At 46.4% G+C, this 16,705-nt stretch overlaps 11 non-coding genes across 11 annotated transcripts; all 11 read left to right on the top strand.

Annotated features, from left to right (window-relative positions):
* The first annotated feature begins 811 nt into the window (after nucleotides 1-811).
* On the top strand, nucleotides 812-885 carry TRNAN-GUU (transfer RNA asparagine (anticodon GUU)). The gene has a single exon. It is a non-coding gene; the product is annotated as a tRNA-Asn (tRNA).
* Nucleotides 886-1,198: 313 nt separating this feature from the next.
* Nucleotides 1,199-1,270, top strand: TRNAW-CCA (transfer RNA tryptophan (anticodon CCA)). The gene has a single exon. It is a non-coding gene; the product is annotated as a tRNA-Trp (tRNA).
* Nucleotides 1,271-3,058: 1,788 nt separating this feature from the next.
* Nucleotides 3,059-3,132, top strand: TRNAN-GUU (transfer RNA asparagine (anticodon GUU)). Its single transcript has one exon. It is a non-coding gene; the product is annotated as a tRNA-Asn (tRNA).
* A 313-nt stretch (nucleotides 3,133-3,445) lies between these two features.
* Nucleotides 3,446-3,517, top strand: TRNAW-CCA (transfer RNA tryptophan (anticodon CCA)). The gene has a single exon. It is a non-coding gene; the product is annotated as a tRNA-Trp (tRNA).
* A 2,177-nt stretch (nucleotides 3,518-5,694) lies between these two features.
* On the top strand, nucleotides 5,695-5,766 carry TRNAW-CCA (transfer RNA tryptophan (anticodon CCA)). Its single transcript has one exon. It is a non-coding gene; the product is annotated as a tRNA-Trp (tRNA).
* A 1,794-nt stretch (nucleotides 5,767-7,560) lies between these two features.
* Nucleotides 7,561-7,634, top strand: TRNAN-GUU (transfer RNA asparagine (anticodon GUU)). Its single transcript has one exon. It is a non-coding gene; the product is annotated as a tRNA-Asn (tRNA).
* Nucleotides 7,635-10,194: 2,560 nt separating this feature from the next.
* Nucleotides 10,195-10,266, top strand: TRNAW-CCA (transfer RNA tryptophan (anticodon CCA)). Its single transcript has one exon. It is a non-coding gene; the product is annotated as a tRNA-Trp (tRNA).
* A 1,789-nt stretch (nucleotides 10,267-12,055) lies between these two features.
* On the top strand, nucleotides 12,056-12,129 carry TRNAN-GUU (transfer RNA asparagine (anticodon GUU)). The gene has a single exon. It is a non-coding gene; the product is annotated as a tRNA-Asn (tRNA).
* A 313-nt stretch (nucleotides 12,130-12,442) lies between these two features.
* TRNAW-CCA (transfer RNA tryptophan (anticodon CCA)) lies at nucleotides 12,443-12,514 on the top strand. Its single transcript has one exon. It is a non-coding gene; the product is annotated as a tRNA-Trp (tRNA).
* Nucleotides 12,515-14,685: 2,171 nt separating this feature from the next.
* TRNAW-CCA (transfer RNA tryptophan (anticodon CCA)) lies at nucleotides 14,686-14,757 on the top strand. The gene has a single exon. It is a non-coding gene; the product is annotated as a tRNA-Trp (tRNA).
* Nucleotides 14,758-16,546: 1,789 nt separating this feature from the next.
* Nucleotides 16,547-16,620, top strand: TRNAN-GUU (transfer RNA asparagine (anticodon GUU)). The gene has a single exon. It is a non-coding gene; the product is annotated as a tRNA-Asn (tRNA).
* Nucleotides 16,621-16,705: the final 85 nt, after the last annotated feature.

Below are 16,705 nucleotides of genomic sequence, written 5' to 3'. Positions count from 1 at the left end.
TTGCACACAGCATCTAGATCCAAAAATTGCTTACTCTACCCCAGAAATTAGAATTCACCCAGTCAAACAGAGGGGTCTATAAAGAGCATGGCAAGTAGTTAACATAAGCTACTTCCCCCAAGTTCTCTTGGTGCACTCTGCTGCCCTCTTTTAACAGAAGAATGCAACTGCAGGTCTTGCTTCTCAGCAAGGTACCTACATATAGAATCCTTGGTGCACTCTTGCTAAATCTGCTGGAATGTGTCTTCTATTGTGCCCAAGGTGGTTGTGTATTTGGGGACTCAGGGAAGCAAGGGAGCAGTCTAATGCACTGCAGTGCTAAGAGAGGCATGCCTTTTTCAGAAAAAAGTTCAGGTTTTCTGCCAATCAGAAAAAAATAGCAATGCAATCAGGCCAAAGGCAGAACACACATGCCAGTGAGTCTCTGTGGCGCAATTGGTTAGCGCGTTCGGCTGTTAACCGAAAAGATGCTGCTGTTTTTGGCACAATTACACAGAGTGTTCCACTCAGTAAACCTGAGTCATTTCTCCCGTGTTCTCTGGGTTCAGCCTACTGTCCCCTTTTAACACAAGTGCGCAACTGTGGCTTTCTCCTCATAGCAAGTTATGCCTATACAGAGGACATTTGGTGCACTGTTGATGAGCTCTGTCCTCTACTAAATCCCCTGTGTTTGTGGATTAGGGGAGGTAGGGAAGTGCTTGATACCCTGATTTGCTGTGGGAAATAGAGCTATTTTAGAAATATTTTCAGGTTGCCTGGGAAGCATAAGCAAACAGCACACCAATCAGGCCCCAGTGTAAGCACTGCATGAGTCTCTGTGGCGCAATCGGTTAGCGCGTTCGGCTGTTAACCGAAAGGTTGGTGGTTCAAGCCCACCCAGGGACGGTGCATTTTGGCTCAAAAATTCAGCGTGACCAACTATGGACTTCTGTTTACCTCTCGCAGGTCTCGTCTGCTGACGTCCAAAAAATCCAATAAACTGCAAGCAATTCTTCTCGCTTGCTTTAGTTTTTCAAAACTTGCCATTCAATTGATAAACATCAAGACTTCATGGGAAGGGTTTGGCTGCAGCGTGTGCTGATGCACAGAAGGAAGCTATCCTAGCCAGTGTACTTAAAGAAGCAATGAGGCTCTGCAGGTGCATGTACGTCTCCTACCTTTATTCTGTCATCAGACACACCAGGTGGATTGCCACAAGGACCTCGTGGCGCAATGGTAGCGCGTCTGACTCCAGATCAGAAGGTTGCGTGTTCAAATCACGTCGGGGTCATATTTGCTTTTCCCACTCTGAAATACAAAATTGCTCTTCAGTATCTCGTTTTTCAACCTGACTGCATCTTTGTGCTCTGGGCCTAGTTGTTCTGGCGTTTCGAATGTAAGCTTTGCAGCAGGGAAGTATCATATTGACAGACACCCATGAAGGACATGGTCAACCTTTAAAGCAGGCCAATCTCTATGTTTTACTGGATGCAGCAGAAGTATTTCCTCTTTACCATCTCTTCAAGTGGGCCTGACTGATGAGCTGTTTTGTGCACGCTACGTGGGCTTTGTAAAGCATACCTCTGCCATTTGCATGGCCTCCTAGCGCTGTCAATATTTTCGTGTAATCGCTGAATGCTGCACTGTCCTGGGAACTCTAGGTGTGACTAAAGGATATATGCTGAGGCCCGAAAGGGGGTCGGCAGTCTAGTGGCAATGCCCATCACTTTGCAGTTTGGGTTTGTGAGTTCAGGTACCGGTCTGGTGTCGGAAACCTGTAAGCGCCCTCCCAATCAACTGTCGGTCCTGGATTGTGAGGATTTCCCCTTATACTGGTCTCAGTAGACACATTTCCATTTTACTTTTTCACTCTCGCATTGCCTATTTCTCTCTCTCTCATAGATACATTATAGACAAGAGAGACATTGTCAGCGAGAGGGCTTCACAGCACCTTCCCCCATTTCCCTAAGTGCATTGCAAGGGGCTCTGGGAGGCGTGCACATTTGTCTGAAACACAAAGATCCACTGGCAATAAAAAGCGTAGGTCCCTAGTTTGCATTTCTTAGAATTTGAGGTGACACTCAGAGTTGTCTCGGGCGTGACTGTACCTTTCATAGGAGATGTGCTAATCCCCAAACCCTCTTCCTTTGTCCCAGTAATCTGTTTTAGTGCCTCTAGCAAGTTGTTTTCTGAAACAAAGCTTACCTGAACATCCTGTAAAATTGGTAACTTTTCAGTAGCAGTACAGTGCAGTATATAGCATTCCTGTTGCACACAGCATCTAGATCCAAAAATTGCTTACTCTACCCCAGAAATTAGAATTCACCCAGTCAAACAGAGGGGTCTATAAAGAGCATGGCAAGTAGTTAACATAAGCTACTTCCCCCAAGTTCTCTTGGTGCACTCTGCTGCCCTCTTTTAACAGAAGAATGCAACTGCAGGTCTTGCTTCTCAGCAAGGTACCTACATATAGAATCCTTGGTGCACTCTTGCTAAATCTGCTGGAATGTGTCTTCTATTGTGCCCAAGGTGGTTGTGTATTTGGGGACTCAGGGAAGCAAGGGAGCAGTCTAATGCACTGCAGTGCTAAGAGAGGCATGCCTTTTTCAGAAAAAAGTTCAGGTTTTCTGCCAATCAGAAAAAAATAGCAATGCAATCAGGCCAAAGGCAGAACACACATGCCAGTGAGTCTCTGTGGCGCAATTGGTTAGCGCGTTCGGCTGTTAACCGAAAAGACGCTGCTGTTTTTGGCACAAACACACAGAGTGTTCCACTCAGTAAACCTGAGTCATTTCTCCCGTGTTCTCTGGGTTCAGCCTACTGTCCCCTTTTAACACAAGTGCGCAACTGTGGCTTTCTCCTCATAGCAAGTTATGCCTATACAGAGGACATTTGGTGCACTGTTGATGGGCTCTGTCCTCTACTAAATCCCCTGTGTTTGTGGATTAGGGGAGGTAGGGAAGTGCTTGATACCCTGATTTGCTGTGGGAAATAGAGCTATTTTAGAAATATTTTCAGGTTGCCTGGGAAGCATAAGCAAACAGCACACCAATCAGGCCCCTGTGTAAGAACTGCATGAGTCTCTGTGGCGCAATCGGTTAGCGCGTTCGGCTGTTAACCGAAAGGTTGGTGGTTCAAGCCCACCCAGGGACGGTGCATTTTGGCTGAAAAATTCAGCGTGACCAACTATGGACTTCTGTTTACCTCTCGCAGGTCTCGTCTGCTGACGTCCAAAAAATCCAATAAACTGCAAGCAATTCTTCTCGCTTGCTTTAGTTTTTCAAAACTTGCCATTCAATTCATAAACATCAAGACTTCATGGGAAGGGTTTGGCTGCAGCGTGTACTGATGCACAGAAGGAAGCTATCCTAGCCAGTCTACTTAAAGAAGCAATGAGGCTCTGCAGGTGCATGTACGTCTCCTACCTTTATTCTGTCATCAGACACACCAGGTGAATTGCCGCAAGGACCTCGTGGCGCAATGGTAGCGCGTCTGACTCCAGATCAGAAGGTTTCGTGTTCAAATCACGTCGGGGGCATATTTGCTTTTCCCACTCTGAAATACAAAATTTCTCTTCAGTATCTCGTTATTTCAACCTGACTGCATCTTTGTGCTCTGGGCCTAGTTGTTCTGGCGTTTCGAATGTAAGCTTTGCAGCAGGGAAGTATCATATTGACAGACACCCATGAAGGACATGGTCAACCTTTAAAGCAGGCCAATCTCTATGTTTTACTGGATGCAGCAGAAGTATTTCCTCCTTACCATCTCTTCAAGTGGGCCTGACTGATGTGCTGTTTTGTGCACGCTACGTGGGCTTTGTAAAGCATACCTCTGCCATTTGCATGGCCTCCTAGCGCTGTCAATATTTTCGTGTAATCGCTGAATGCTGCACTGTCCTGGGAACTCTAGGTGTGACTAAAGGATATATGCTGGGGCCCCGAAAGGGGGTCGGCAGTCTAGTGGCAATGCCCATCACTTTGCAGTTTGGGTTTGTGAGTTCAGGTACCGGTCTGGTGTCGGAAACCTGTAAGCGCCCTCCCAATCAACTGTCGGTCCTGGATTGTGAGGATTTCCCCTTATACTGGTCTCAGTAGACACATTTCCATTTTACTTTTTCACTCTCACATTGCCTATTTCTCTCTCTCTCATAGATACATTATAGACAAGAGAGACATTGTCAGCGAGAGGGTTGCACAGCACCTTCCCCCATTTCCCTAAGTGCATTGCAAGGGGCTCTGGGAGGCGTGCACATTTGTCTGAAACACAAAGATCCACTGGCAATAAAAAGCGTAGGACCCCAGTTCGCATTTCTTAGAATTTGAGGAGGCACTCAGAGTTGTCTCGGGCGTGACTGTACCTTTCATAGGAGATGTGCTAATCCCCAAACCCTCTTCCTTTGTCCCAGTAATCTGTCCTAGGGCCTCTAGCAAGTTCTTTTCTGAAACAAAGCTTACCTGAACATCCTGTAAAATTGGTAACTTTTCAGTAGCAGTACAGTGCAGTATATAGCATTCCTGTTGCGCACAGCATCTAGATCTAAAAATTGCTTACTCTACCCCAGAAATTAGAATTCACCCAGTCAAACAGAGGGATCTATAAAGAGCATGGCAAGTAGTTAACATAAGCTACTTCCCCCAAGTTCTCTTGGTGCACTCTGCTGCCCTCTTTTAACAGAAGAATGCAACTGCAGGTCTTGCTTCTCAGCAAGGTACCTAAATATAGAATCCTTAGTGCACTCTTGCTAAATCTGCTGGAATGTGTCTTCTATTGTGCCCAAGGTGGTTGTGTATTTGGGGACTCAGGGAAGCAAGGGAGCAGTCTAATGCACTGCAGTGCTAAGAGAGGCATGCCTTTTTCAGAAAAAAGTTCAGGTTTTCTGCCAATCAGAAAAAAATAGCAATGCAATCAGGCCAAAGGCAGAACACACATGCCAGTGAGTCTCTGTGGCGCAATTGGTTAGCGCGTTCGGCTGTTAACCGAAAAGACGCTGCTGTTTTGGGCACAAAGACACAGAGTGTTCCACTCAGTAAACCTGAGTCATTTCTCCCGTGTTCTCTGGGTTCAGCCTACTGTCCCCTTTTAACACAAGTGCGCAACTGTGGCTTTCTCCTCATAGCAAGTTATGCCTACACAGAGGGCATTTGGTGCACTGTTGATGGGCTCTGTCCTCTACTAAATCCCCTGTGTTTGTGGATTACGGGAGGTAGGGAAGTGCTTGATACCCTGATTTGCTGTGGGAAATAGAGCTATTTTAGAAATATTTTCAGGTTGCCTGGGGAGCATAAGCAAACAGCACACCAATCAGGCCCCAGTGTAAGCACTGCATGAGTCTCTGTGACGCAATCGGTTAGCGCGTTCGGCTGTTAACCGAAAGGTTGGTGGTTCAAGCCCACCCAGCGACGGTGCATTTTGGCTCAAAAATTCAGCATGACCAACTATGAACTTCTGTTTACCTCTCGCAGGTCTCGTCTGCTGACGTCCAAAAAATCCAATAAACTGCAAGCAATTCTTCTCGCTTGCTTTAGTTTTTCAAAACTTGCCATTCAATTCATAAACATCAAGACTTCATGGGAAGGGTTTGGCTGCAGCGTATACTGATGCACAGAAGGAAGCTATCCTAGCCAGTCTACTTAAAGAAGCAATGAGGCTCTGCAGGTGCATGTACGTCTCCTACCTTTATTCTGTCATCAGACACACCAGGTGAACTGCCGCAAGGACCTCGTGGCGCAATGGTAGCGCGTCTGACTCCAGATCAGAAGGTTTCGTGTTCAAATCACGTCGGGGGCATATTTGCTTTTCCCACTCTGAAATATAAAATTGCTCTTCAGTATCTCGTTATTTCAACCTGACTGCATCTTTGTGCTCTGGGCCTAGTTGTTCTGGCGTTTCGAATGTAAGCTTTGCAGCAGGGAAGTATCATATTGACAGACACCCATGAAGGACATGGTCAACCTTTAAAGCAGGCCAATCTCTATGTTTTACTGGATGCAGCAGAAGTATTTCCTCTTTACCATCTATTCAAGTGGGCCTGACTGATGTGCTGTTTTGTGCACGCTACGTGGGCTTTGTAAAGCATACCTCTGCCATTTGCATGGCCTCCTAGCGCTGTCAATATTTTCGTGTAATCGCTGAATGCTGCACTGTCCTGGGAACTCTAGGTGTGACTAAAGGATATATGCTGGGGCCCCGAAAGGGGGTCGGCAGTCTAGTGGCAATGCCCATCACTTTGCAGTTTGGGTTTGTGAGTTCAGGTACCGGTCTGGTGTCGGAAACCTGTAAGCGCCCTCCCAATCAACTGTCGGTCCTGGATTGTGAGGATTTCCCCTTATACTGGTCTCAGTAGACACATTTCCATTTTACTTTTTCACTCTCGCATTGCCTATTTCTCTCTCTCTCTCTCATAGTTACATTATAGACAAGAGAGACATTGTCAGCGAGAGGGCTTCACAGCACCTTCCCCCCTTTCCCTAAGTGCATTGCAAGGGGCTCTGGGAGGCGTGCACATTTGTCTGAAACACAAAGATCCACTGGCAATAAAAAGCGTAGGTCCCTAGTTTGCATTTCTTAGAATTTGAGGTGACACTCAGAGTTGTCTCGGGCGTGACTGTACCTTTCATAGGAGATGTGCTAATCCCCAAACCCTCTTCCTTTGTCCCAGTAATCTGTCTTAGTGCCTCTAGCAAGTTGTTTTCTGAAACAAAACTTACCTGAACATCCTGTAAAATTGGTAACTTTACAGTAGCAGTACAGTGAAGTATATAGCATTCCTGTTGCGCACAGCATCTAGATCCAAAAATTGCTTACTCTACCCCAGAAATTAGAATTCACCCAGTCAAACAGAGGGATCTATAAAGAGCATGGCAAGTAGTTAACATAAGCTACTTCCCCCAAGTTCTCTTGGTGCACTCTGCTGCCCTCTTTTAACAGAAGAATGCAACTGCAGGTCTTGCTTCTCAGCAAGGTACCTACATATAGAAACCTTGGTGCACTCTTGCTAAATCTGCTGGAATGTGTCTTCTATTGTGCCCAAGGTGGTTGTGTATTTGGGGACTCAGGGAAGCAAGGGAGCAATCTAATGCACTGCAGTGCTACGAGAGGCATGCCTTTTTCAGAAAAAAGTTCAGGTTTTCTGCCAATCAGAAAAAAATAGCAATGCAATCAGGCCAAAGGCAGAACACACATGCCAGTGAGTCTCTGTGGCGCAATTGGTTAGCGCGTTCGGCTGTTAACCGAAAAGACGCTGCTGTTTTGGGCACAAAGACACAGAGTGTTCCACTCAGTAAACCTGAGTCATTTCTCCCGTGTTCTCTGGGTTCAGCCTACTGTCCCCTTTTAACACAAGTGCGCAACTGTGGCTTTCTCCTCATAGCAAGTTATGCCTACACAGAGGGCATTTGGTGCACTGTTGATGGGCTCTGTCCTCTACTAAATCCCCTGTGTTTGTGGATTACGGGAGGTAGGGAAGTACTTCATACCCGGATTTGCTGTGGGAAATAGAGCTATTTTAGAAATATTTTCAGGTTGCCTGGGGAGCATAAGCAAACAGCACACCAATCAGGCCCCAGTGTAGGCACTGCATGAGTCTCTGTGGCGCAATCGGTTAGCGCGTTCGGCTGTTAACCGAAAGGTTGGTGGTTCAAGCCCACCCAGGGACGATGCATTTTGGCTCAAAAATTCAGCATGACCAACTATGAACTTCTGTTTACCTCTCGCAGGTCTCGTCTGCTGACGTCCAAAAAATCCAATAAACTGCAAGCAATTCTTCTCGCTTGCTTTAGTTTTTCAAAACTTGCCATTCAATTCATAAACATCAAGACTTCATGGGAAGGGTTTGGCTGCAGCGTGTACTGATGCACAGAAGGAAGCTATCCTAGCCAGTCTACCTAAAGAAGCAATGAGGCTCTGCAGGTCCATGCACGTCTCCTACCTTTATTCTGTCATCAGACACACCAGGTGGATTGCCACAAGGACCTCGTGGCGCAATGGTAGGCGTCTGACTCCAGATCAGAAGGTTGCGTGTTCAAATCACGTCGGGGTCATATTTGCTTTTCCCACTCTGAAATACAAAATTGCTCTTCAGTATCTCGTTATTTCAACCTGACTGCATCTTTGTGCTCTGGGCCTAGTTGTTCTGGCGTTTCGAATGTAAGCTTTGCAGCAGGGAAGTATCATATTGACAGACACCCATGAAGGACATGGTCAACCTTTAAAGCAGGCCAATCTCTATGTTTTACTGGATGCAGCAGAAGTATTTCCTCTTTACCATCTCTTCAAGTGGGCCTGACTGATGTCCTGTTTTGTGCACGCTACGTGGGCTTTGTAAAGCATACCTCTGCCATTTGCATGGCCTCCTAGCGCTGTCAATATTTTCGTGTAATCGCTGAATGCTGCACTGTCCTGGGAACTCTAGGTGTGACTAAAGGATATATGCTGAGGCCCGAAAGGGGGTCGGCAGTCTAGTGGCAATGCCCATCACTTTGCAGTTTGGGTTTGTGAGTTCAGGTACCGGTCTGGTGTCGGAAACCTGTAAGCGCCCTCCCAATCAACTGTCGGTCCTGGATTGTGAGGATTTCCCCTTATACTGGTCTCAGTAGACACATTTCCATTTTACTTTTTCACTCTCGCATTGCCTATTTCTCTCTCTCTCATAGATACATTATAGACAAGAGAGACATTGTCAGCGAGAGGGCTTCACATCACCTTCCCCCATTTCCCTAAGTGCATTGCATGGGGCTCTGGGAGGCGTGCACATTTGTCTGAAACACAAAGATCCACTGGCAATAAAAGGCGTAGGACCCCAGATCGCATTTCTTAGAATTTGAGGAGGCACTCAGAGTTGTCTCGGGCGTGACTGTACCTTTCATAGGAGATGTGCTAATCCCCAAACCCTCTTCCTTTGTCCCAGTAATCTGTCCTAGGGCCTCTAGCAAGTTGTTTTCTGAAACAAAGCTTACCTGAACATCCTGTAAAATTGGTAACTTTTCAGTAGCAGTACAGTGCAGTATATAGCATTCCTGTTGCGCACAGCATCTAGATCCAAAAATTGCTTACTCTACCCCAGAAATTAGAATTCACCCAGTCAAACAGAGGGATCTATAAAGATCATGGCAAGTAGTTAACATAAGCTACTTCCCCCAAGTTCTCTTGGTGCACTCTGCTGCCCTCTTTTAACAGAAGAATGCAACTGCAGGTCTTGCTTCTCAGCAAGGTACCTACATATAGAAACCTTGATGCACTCTTGCTAAATCTGCTGGAATGTGTCTTTTATTGTGCCCAAGGTGGTTGTGTATTTGGGGACTCAGGGAAGCAAGGGAGCAGTCTAATGCACTGCAGTGCTAAGAGAGGCATGCCTTTTTCAGAAAAAAGTTCAGGTTTTCTGCCAATCAGAAACAAATAGCAATGCAATCAGGCCAAAGGCAGAACACACATGCCAGTGAGTCTCTGTGGCACAATTGGTTAGCGCGTTCGGCTGTTAACCGAAAAGACGCTGCTGTTTTTGGCACAAAGACACAGAGTGTTCCACTCAGTAAACCTGAGTCATTTCTCCCGTGTTCTCTGGGTTCAGCCTACTGTCCCCTTTTAACACAAGTGCGCAACTGTGGCTTTCTCCTCATAGCAAGTTATGCCTACACAGAGGACATTTGGTGCACTGTTGATGGGCTCTGTCCTCTACTAAATCCCCTGTGTTTGTGGATTAGGGGAGGTAGGGAAGTGCTTGATACCCTGATTTGCTGTGGGAAATGGAGCTATTTTAGAAATATTTTCAGGTTGCCTGGGAAGCATAAGCAAACAGCACACCAATCAGGCCCCAGTGTAAGCACTGCATGAGTCTCTGTGGCGCAATCAGTTAGCCCGTTCGGCTGTTAACCGAAAGGTTAGTGGTTCAAGCCCACCCAGGGACGATGCATTTTGGCTCAAAAATTCAGCATGACCAACTATGAACTTCTGTTTACCTCTCGCAGGTCTCGTCTGCTGACGTCCAAAAAATCCAATAAACTGCAAGCAATTCTTCTCGCTTGCTTTTGTTTTTCAAAACTTGCCATTCAATTCATAAACATCAAGACTTCATGGGAAGGGTTTGGCTGCAGCGTGTACTGATGCACAGAAGGAAGCTATCCTAGCCAGTCTACTTAAAGAAGCAATGAGGCTCTGCAGGTCCATGTACGTCTCCTACCTTTATTCTGTCATCAGACTACCCAGGTGGACTGCCACAAGGACCTCGTGGCGCAATGGTAGCGCGTCTGACTCCAGATCAGAAGGTTGCGTGTTCAAATCACGTCGGGGTCATATTTGCTTTTCCCACTCTGAAATACAAAATTGCTCTTCAGTATCTCGTTATTTCAACCTGACTGCATCTTTGTGCTCTGGGCTTAGTTGTTCTGGCGTTTCGAATGTAAACTTTGCAGCAGGGAAGTATCATATTGACAGACACCCATGAAGTACATGGTCAACCTTTAAAGCAGGCCAATCTCTATGTTTTACTGGATGCAGCAGAAGTATTTCCTCTTTACCATCTCTTCAAGTGGGCCTGACTGATGTGCTGTTTTGTGCACGCTACGTGGGCTTTGTAAAGCATACCTCTGCCATTTGCATGGCCTCCTAGCGCTGTCAATATTTTCGTGTAATCGCTGAATGCTGCACTGTCCTGGGAACTCTAGGTGTGACTAAAGGATATATGCTGAGGCCCGAAAGGCGGTCGGCAGTCTAGTGGCAATGCCCATCACTTTGCAGTTTGGGTTTGTGAGTTCAGGTACCGGTCTGGTGTCGGAAACCTGTAAGCGCCCTCCCAATCAACTGTCGGTCCTGGATTGTGAGGATTTCCCCTTATACTGGTCTCAGTAGACACATTTCCATTTTACTTTTTCACTCTCGCATTGCCTATTTCTCTCTCTCTCATAGATACATTATAGACAAGAGAGACATTGTCAGCGAGAGGGCTTCACAGCACCTTCCCCCCTTTCCCTAAGTGCATTGCAAGGGGCTCTGGGAGGCGTGCACATTTGTCTGAAACACAAAGATCCCCTAGCAATAAAAAGCGTAGGTCCCTAGTTTGCATTTCTTAGAATTTGAGGTGACACTCAGAGTTGTCTCGGGCGTGACTGTACCTTTCATAGGAGATGTGCTAATCCCCAAACACTCTTCCTTTGTCCCAGTAATCTGTCTTAGTGCCTCTAGCAAGTTGTTTTCTGAAACAAAGCTTACCTGAACATCCTGTAAAATTGGTAACTTTTCAGTAGCAGTACAGTGCAGTATATAGCATTCCTGTTGCACACAGCATCTAGATCCAAAAATTGCTTACTCTACCCCAGAAATTAGAATTCACCCAGTCAAACAGAGGGGTCTATAAAGAGCATGGCAAGTAGTTAACATAAGCTACTTCCCCCAAGTTCTCTTGGTGCACTCTGCTGCCCTCTTTTAACAGAAGAATGCAACTGCAGGTCTTGCTTCTCAGCAAGGTACCTACATATAGAATCCTTGGTGCACTCTTGCTAAATCTGCTGGAATGTGTCTTCTATTGTGCCCAAGGTGGTTGTGTATTTCGGGACTCAGGGAAGCAAGGGAGCAGTCTAATGCACTGCAGTGCTAAGAGAGGCATGCCTTTTTCAGAAAAAAGTTCAGGTTTTCTGCCAATCAGAAAAAAATAGCAATGCAATCAGGCCAAAGGCAGAACACACATGCCAGTGAGTCTCTGTGGCGCAATTGGTTAGCGCGTTCGGCTGTTAACCGAAAAGATGCTGCTGTTTTTGGCACAATTACACAGAGTGTTCCACTCAGTAAACCTGAGTCATTTCTCCCGTGTTCTCTGGGTTCAGCCTACTGTCCCCTTTTAACACAAGTGCGCAACTGTGGCTTTCTCCTCATAGCAAGTTATGCCTATACAGAGGACATTTGGTGCACTGTTGATGAGCTCTGTCCTCTACTAAATCCCCTGTGTTTGTGGATTAGGGGAGGTAGGGAAGTGCTTGATACCCTGATTTGCTGTGGGAAATAGAGCTATTTTAGAAATATTTTCAGGTTGCCTGGGAAGCATAAGCAAACAGCACACCAATCAGGCCCCTGTGTAAGAACTGCATGAGTCTCTGTGGCGCAATCGGTTAGCGCGTTCGGCTGTTAACCGAAAGGTTGGTGGTTCAAGCCCACCCAGGGACGGTGCATTTTGGCTCAAAAATTCAGCGTGACCAACTATGGACTTCTGTTTACCTCTCGCAGGTCTCGTCTGCTGACGTCCAAAAAATCCAATAAACTGCAAGCAATTCTTCTCGCTTGCTTTAGTTTTTCAAAACTTGCCATTCAATTCATAAACATCAAGACTTCATGGGAAGGGTTTGGCTGCAGCGTGTACTGATGCACAGAAGGAAGCTATCCTAGCCAGTCTACTTAAAGAAGCAATGAGGCTCTGCAGGTGCATGTACGTCTCCTACCTTTATTCTGTCATCAGACACACCAGGTGGATTGCCACAAGGACCTCGTGGCGCAATGGTAGCGCGTCTGACTCCAGATCAGAAGGTTGCGTGTTCAAATCACGTCGGGGTCATATTTGCTTTTCCCACTCTGAAATACAAAATTGCTCTTCAGTATCTCGTTATTTCAACCTGACTGCATCTTTGTGCTCTGGGCCTAGTTGTTCTGGCGTTTCGAATGTAAGCTTTGCAGCAGGGAAGTATCATATTGACAGACACCCATGGAGGACATGGTCAACCTTTAAAGCAGGCCAATCTCTATGTTTTACTGGATGCAGCAGAAGTATTTCCTCTTTACCATCTCTTCAAGTGGGCCTGACTGATGTGCTGTTTTGTGCACGCTACGTGGGCTTTGTAAAGCATACCTCTGCCATTTGCATGGCCTCCTAGCGCTTTCAATATTTTCGTGTAATCGCTGAATGCTGCACTGTCCTGGGAACTCTAGGTGTGACTAAAGGATATATGCTGGGGCCCCGAAAGGGGGTCGGCAGTCTAGTGGCAATGGGCATCACTTTGCAGTTTGGGTTTGTGAGTTCAGGTACCGGTCTGGTGTCGGAAACCTGTAAGCGCCCTCCCAATCAACTGTCGGTCCTGGATTGTGAGGATTTCCCCTTATACTGGTCTCAGTAGACACATTTCCATTTTACTTTTTCACTCTCGCATTGCCTATTTCTCTCTCTCTCATAGTTACATTATAGACAAGAGAGACTCTGTCAGCGAGAGGGCTTCACAGCACCTTCCCCCCTTTCCCTAAGTGCATTGCAAGGGGCTCTGGGAGGCGTGCACATTTGTCTGAAACACAAAGATCCACTGGCAATAAAAAGCGTAGGTCCCTAGTTTGCATTTCTTAGAATTTGAGGTGACACTCAGAGTTGTCTCGGGCGTGACTGTACCTTTCATAGGAGATGTGCTAATCCCCAAACCCTCTTCCTTTGTCCCAGTAATCTGTCTTAGTGCCTCTAGCAAGTTGTTTTCTGAAACAAAGCTTACCTGAACATCCTGTAAAATTGGTAACTTTTCAGTAGCAGTACAGTGCAGTATATAGCATTCCTGTTGCGCACAGCATCTAGATCCAAAAATTGCTTACTCTACCCCAGAAATTAGAATTCACCCAGTCAAACAGAGGGATCTATAAAGAGCATGGCAAGTAGTTAACATAAGCTACTTCCCCCAAGTTCTCTTGGTGCACTCTGCTGCCCTCTTTTAACAGAAGAATGCAACTGCAGGTCTTGCTTCTCAGCAAGGTACCTACATATAGAAACCTTGGCGCACTCTTGCTAAATCTGCTGGAATGTGTCTTCTATTGTGCCCAAGGTGGTTGTGTATTTGGGGACTCAGGGAAGCAAGGGAGCAGTCTAATGCACTGCAGTGCTAAGAGAGGCATGCCTTTTTCAGAAAAAAAATCAGGTTTTCTGCCAATCAGAAAAAAATAGCAATGCAATCAGGCCAAAGGCAGAACACACATGCCAGTGAGTCTCTGTGGCGCAATTGGTTAGCGCGTTCGGCTGTTAACCGAAAAGACGCTGCTGTTTTGGGCACAAAGACACAGAGTGTTCCACTCAGTAAACCTGAGTCATTTCTCCCGTGTTCTCTGGGTTCAGCCTACTGTCCCCTTTTAACACAAGTGCGCAACTGTGGCTTTCTCCTCATAGCAAGTTATGCCTACACAGAGGGCATTTGGTGCACTGTTGATGGGCTCTGTCCTCTACTAAATCCCCTGTGTTTGTGGATTACGGGAGGTAGGGAAGTGCTTGATACCCTGATTTGCTGTGGGAAATAGAGCTATTTTAGAAATATTTTCAGGTTGCCTGGGGAGCATAAGCAAACAGCACACCAATCAGGCCCCAGTGTAAGCACTGCTTGAGTCTCTGTGGCGCAATCGGTTAGCGCGTTCGGCTGTAAAGGTTGGTGGTTCAAGCCCACCCAGGGACGATGCATTTTGGCTCAAAAATTCAGCATGACCAACTATGAACTTCTGTTTACCTCTCGCAGGTCTCGTCTGCTGACGTCCAAAAAATCCAATAAACTGCAAGCAATTCTTCTCGCTTGCTTTAGTTTTTCAAAACTTGCCATTCAATTCATAAACATCAAGACTTCATGGGAAGGGTTTGGCTGCAGCGTGTACTGATGCACAGAAGGAAGCTATCCTAGCCAGTCTACTTAAAGAAGCAATGAGGCTCTGCAGGTGCATGTACGTCTCCTACCTTTATTCTGTCATCAGACACACCAGGTGGATTGCCACAAGGACCTCGTGGCGCAATGGTAGCGCGTCTGACTCCAGATCAGAAGGTTGCGTGTTCAAATCACGTCGGGGTCATATTTGCTTTTCCCACTCTGAAATACAAAATTGCTCTTCAGTATCTCGTTATTTCAACCTGACTGCATCTTTGTGCTCTGGGCCTAGTTGTTCTGGCGTTTCGAATGTAAACTTTGCAGCAGGGAAGTATCATATTGACAGACACCCATGAAGTACATGGTCAACCTTTAAAGCAGGCCAATCTCTATGTTTTACTGGATGCAGCAGAAGTATTTCCTCTTTACCATCTCTTCAAGTGGGCCTGACTGATGTGCTGTTTTGTGCACGCTACGTGGGCTTTGTAAAGCATACCTCTGCCATTTGCATGGCCTCCTAGCGCTGTCAATATTTTCGTGTAATCGCTGAATGCTGCACTGTCCTGGGAACTCTAGGTGTGACTAAAGGATATATGCTGAGGCCCGAAAGGCGGTCGGCAGTCTAGTGGCAATGCCCATCACTTTGCAGTTTGGGTTTGTGAGTTCAGGTACCGGTCTGGTGTCGGAAACCTGTAAGCGCCCTCCCAATCAACTGTCGGTCCTGGATTGTGAGGATTTCCCCTTATACTGGTCTCAGTAGACACATTTCCATTTTACTTTTTCACTCTCGCATTGCCTATTTCTCTCTCTCTCATAGATACATTATAGACAAGAGAGACATTGTCAGCGAGAGGGCTTCACAGCACCTTCCCCCCTTTCCCTAAGTGCATTGCAAGGGGCTCTGGGAGGCGTGCACATTTGTCTGAAACACAAAGATCCCCTAGCAATAAAAAGCGTAGGTCCCTAGTTTGCATTTCTTAGAATTTGAGGTGACACTCAGAGTTGTCTCGGGCGTGACTGTACCTTTCATAGGAGATGTGCTAATCCCCAAACACTCTTCCTTTGTCCCAGTAATCTGTCTTAGTGCCTCTAGCAAGTTGTTTTCTGAAACAAAGCTTACCTGAACATCCTGTAAAATTGGTAACTTTTCAGTAGCAGTACAGTGCAGTATATAGCATTCCTGTTGCACACAGCATCTAGATCCAAAAATTGCTTACTCTACCCCAGAAATTAGAATTCACCCAGTCAAACAGAGGGGTCTATAAAGAGCATGGCAAGTAGTTAACATAAGCTACTTCCCCCAAGTTCTCTTGGTGCACTCTGCTGCCCTCTTTTAACAGAAGAATGCAACTGCAGGTCTTGCTTCTCAGCAAGGTACCTACATATAGAATCCTTGGTGCACTCTTGCTAAATCTGCTGGAATGTGTCTTCTATTGTGCCCAAGGTGGTTGTGTATTTGGGGACTCAGGGAAGCAAGGGAGCAGTCTAATGCACTGCAGTGCTAAGAGAGGCATGCCTTTTTCAGAAAAAAGTTCAGGTTTTCTGCCAATCAGAAAAAAATAGCAATGCAATCAGGCCAAAGGCAGAACACACATGCCAGTGAGTCTCTGTGGCGCAATTGGTTAGCGCGTTCGGCTGTTAACCGAAAAGATGCTGCTGTTTTTGGCACAATTACACAGAGTGTTCCACTCAGTAAACCTGAGTCATTTCTCCCGTGTTCTCTGGGTTCAGCCTACTGTCCCCTTTTAACACAAGTGCGCAACTGTGGCTTTCTCCTCATAGCAAGTTATGCCTATACAGAGGACATTTGGTGCACTGTTGATGAGCTCTGTCCTCTACTAAATCCCCTGTGTTTGTGGATTAGGGGAGGTAGGGAAGTGCTTGATACCCTGATTTGCTGTGGGAAATAGAGCTATTTTAGAAATATTTTCAGGTTGCCTGGGAAGCATAAGCAAACAGCACACCAATCAGGCCCCAGTGTAAGCACTGCATGAGTCTCTGTGGCGCAATCGGTTAGCGCGTTCGGCTGTTAACCGAAAGGTTGGTGGTTCAAGCCCACCCAGGGACGGTGCATTTTGGCTCAAAAATTCAGCGTGACCAACTATGGACTTCTGTTTACCTCTCGCAGGTCTCGTCTGCTGACGTCCAAAAAA

The sequence above is a fragment of the Ambystoma mexicanum genome, chromosome 11, assembly GCF_040938575.1.
Source record: "Ambystoma mexicanum isolate Mex_15411 chromosome 11, UKY_AmexF1_1, whole genome shotgun sequence".
NCBI classification, from domain to species: Eukaryota; Metazoa; Chordata; class Amphibia; order Caudata; family Ambystomatidae; genus Ambystoma; species Ambystoma mexicanum.
The sequence above is the reverse complement of the archived record's forward strand: the minus strand, read 5'-3'. Positions and strand labels throughout refer to the sequence as shown.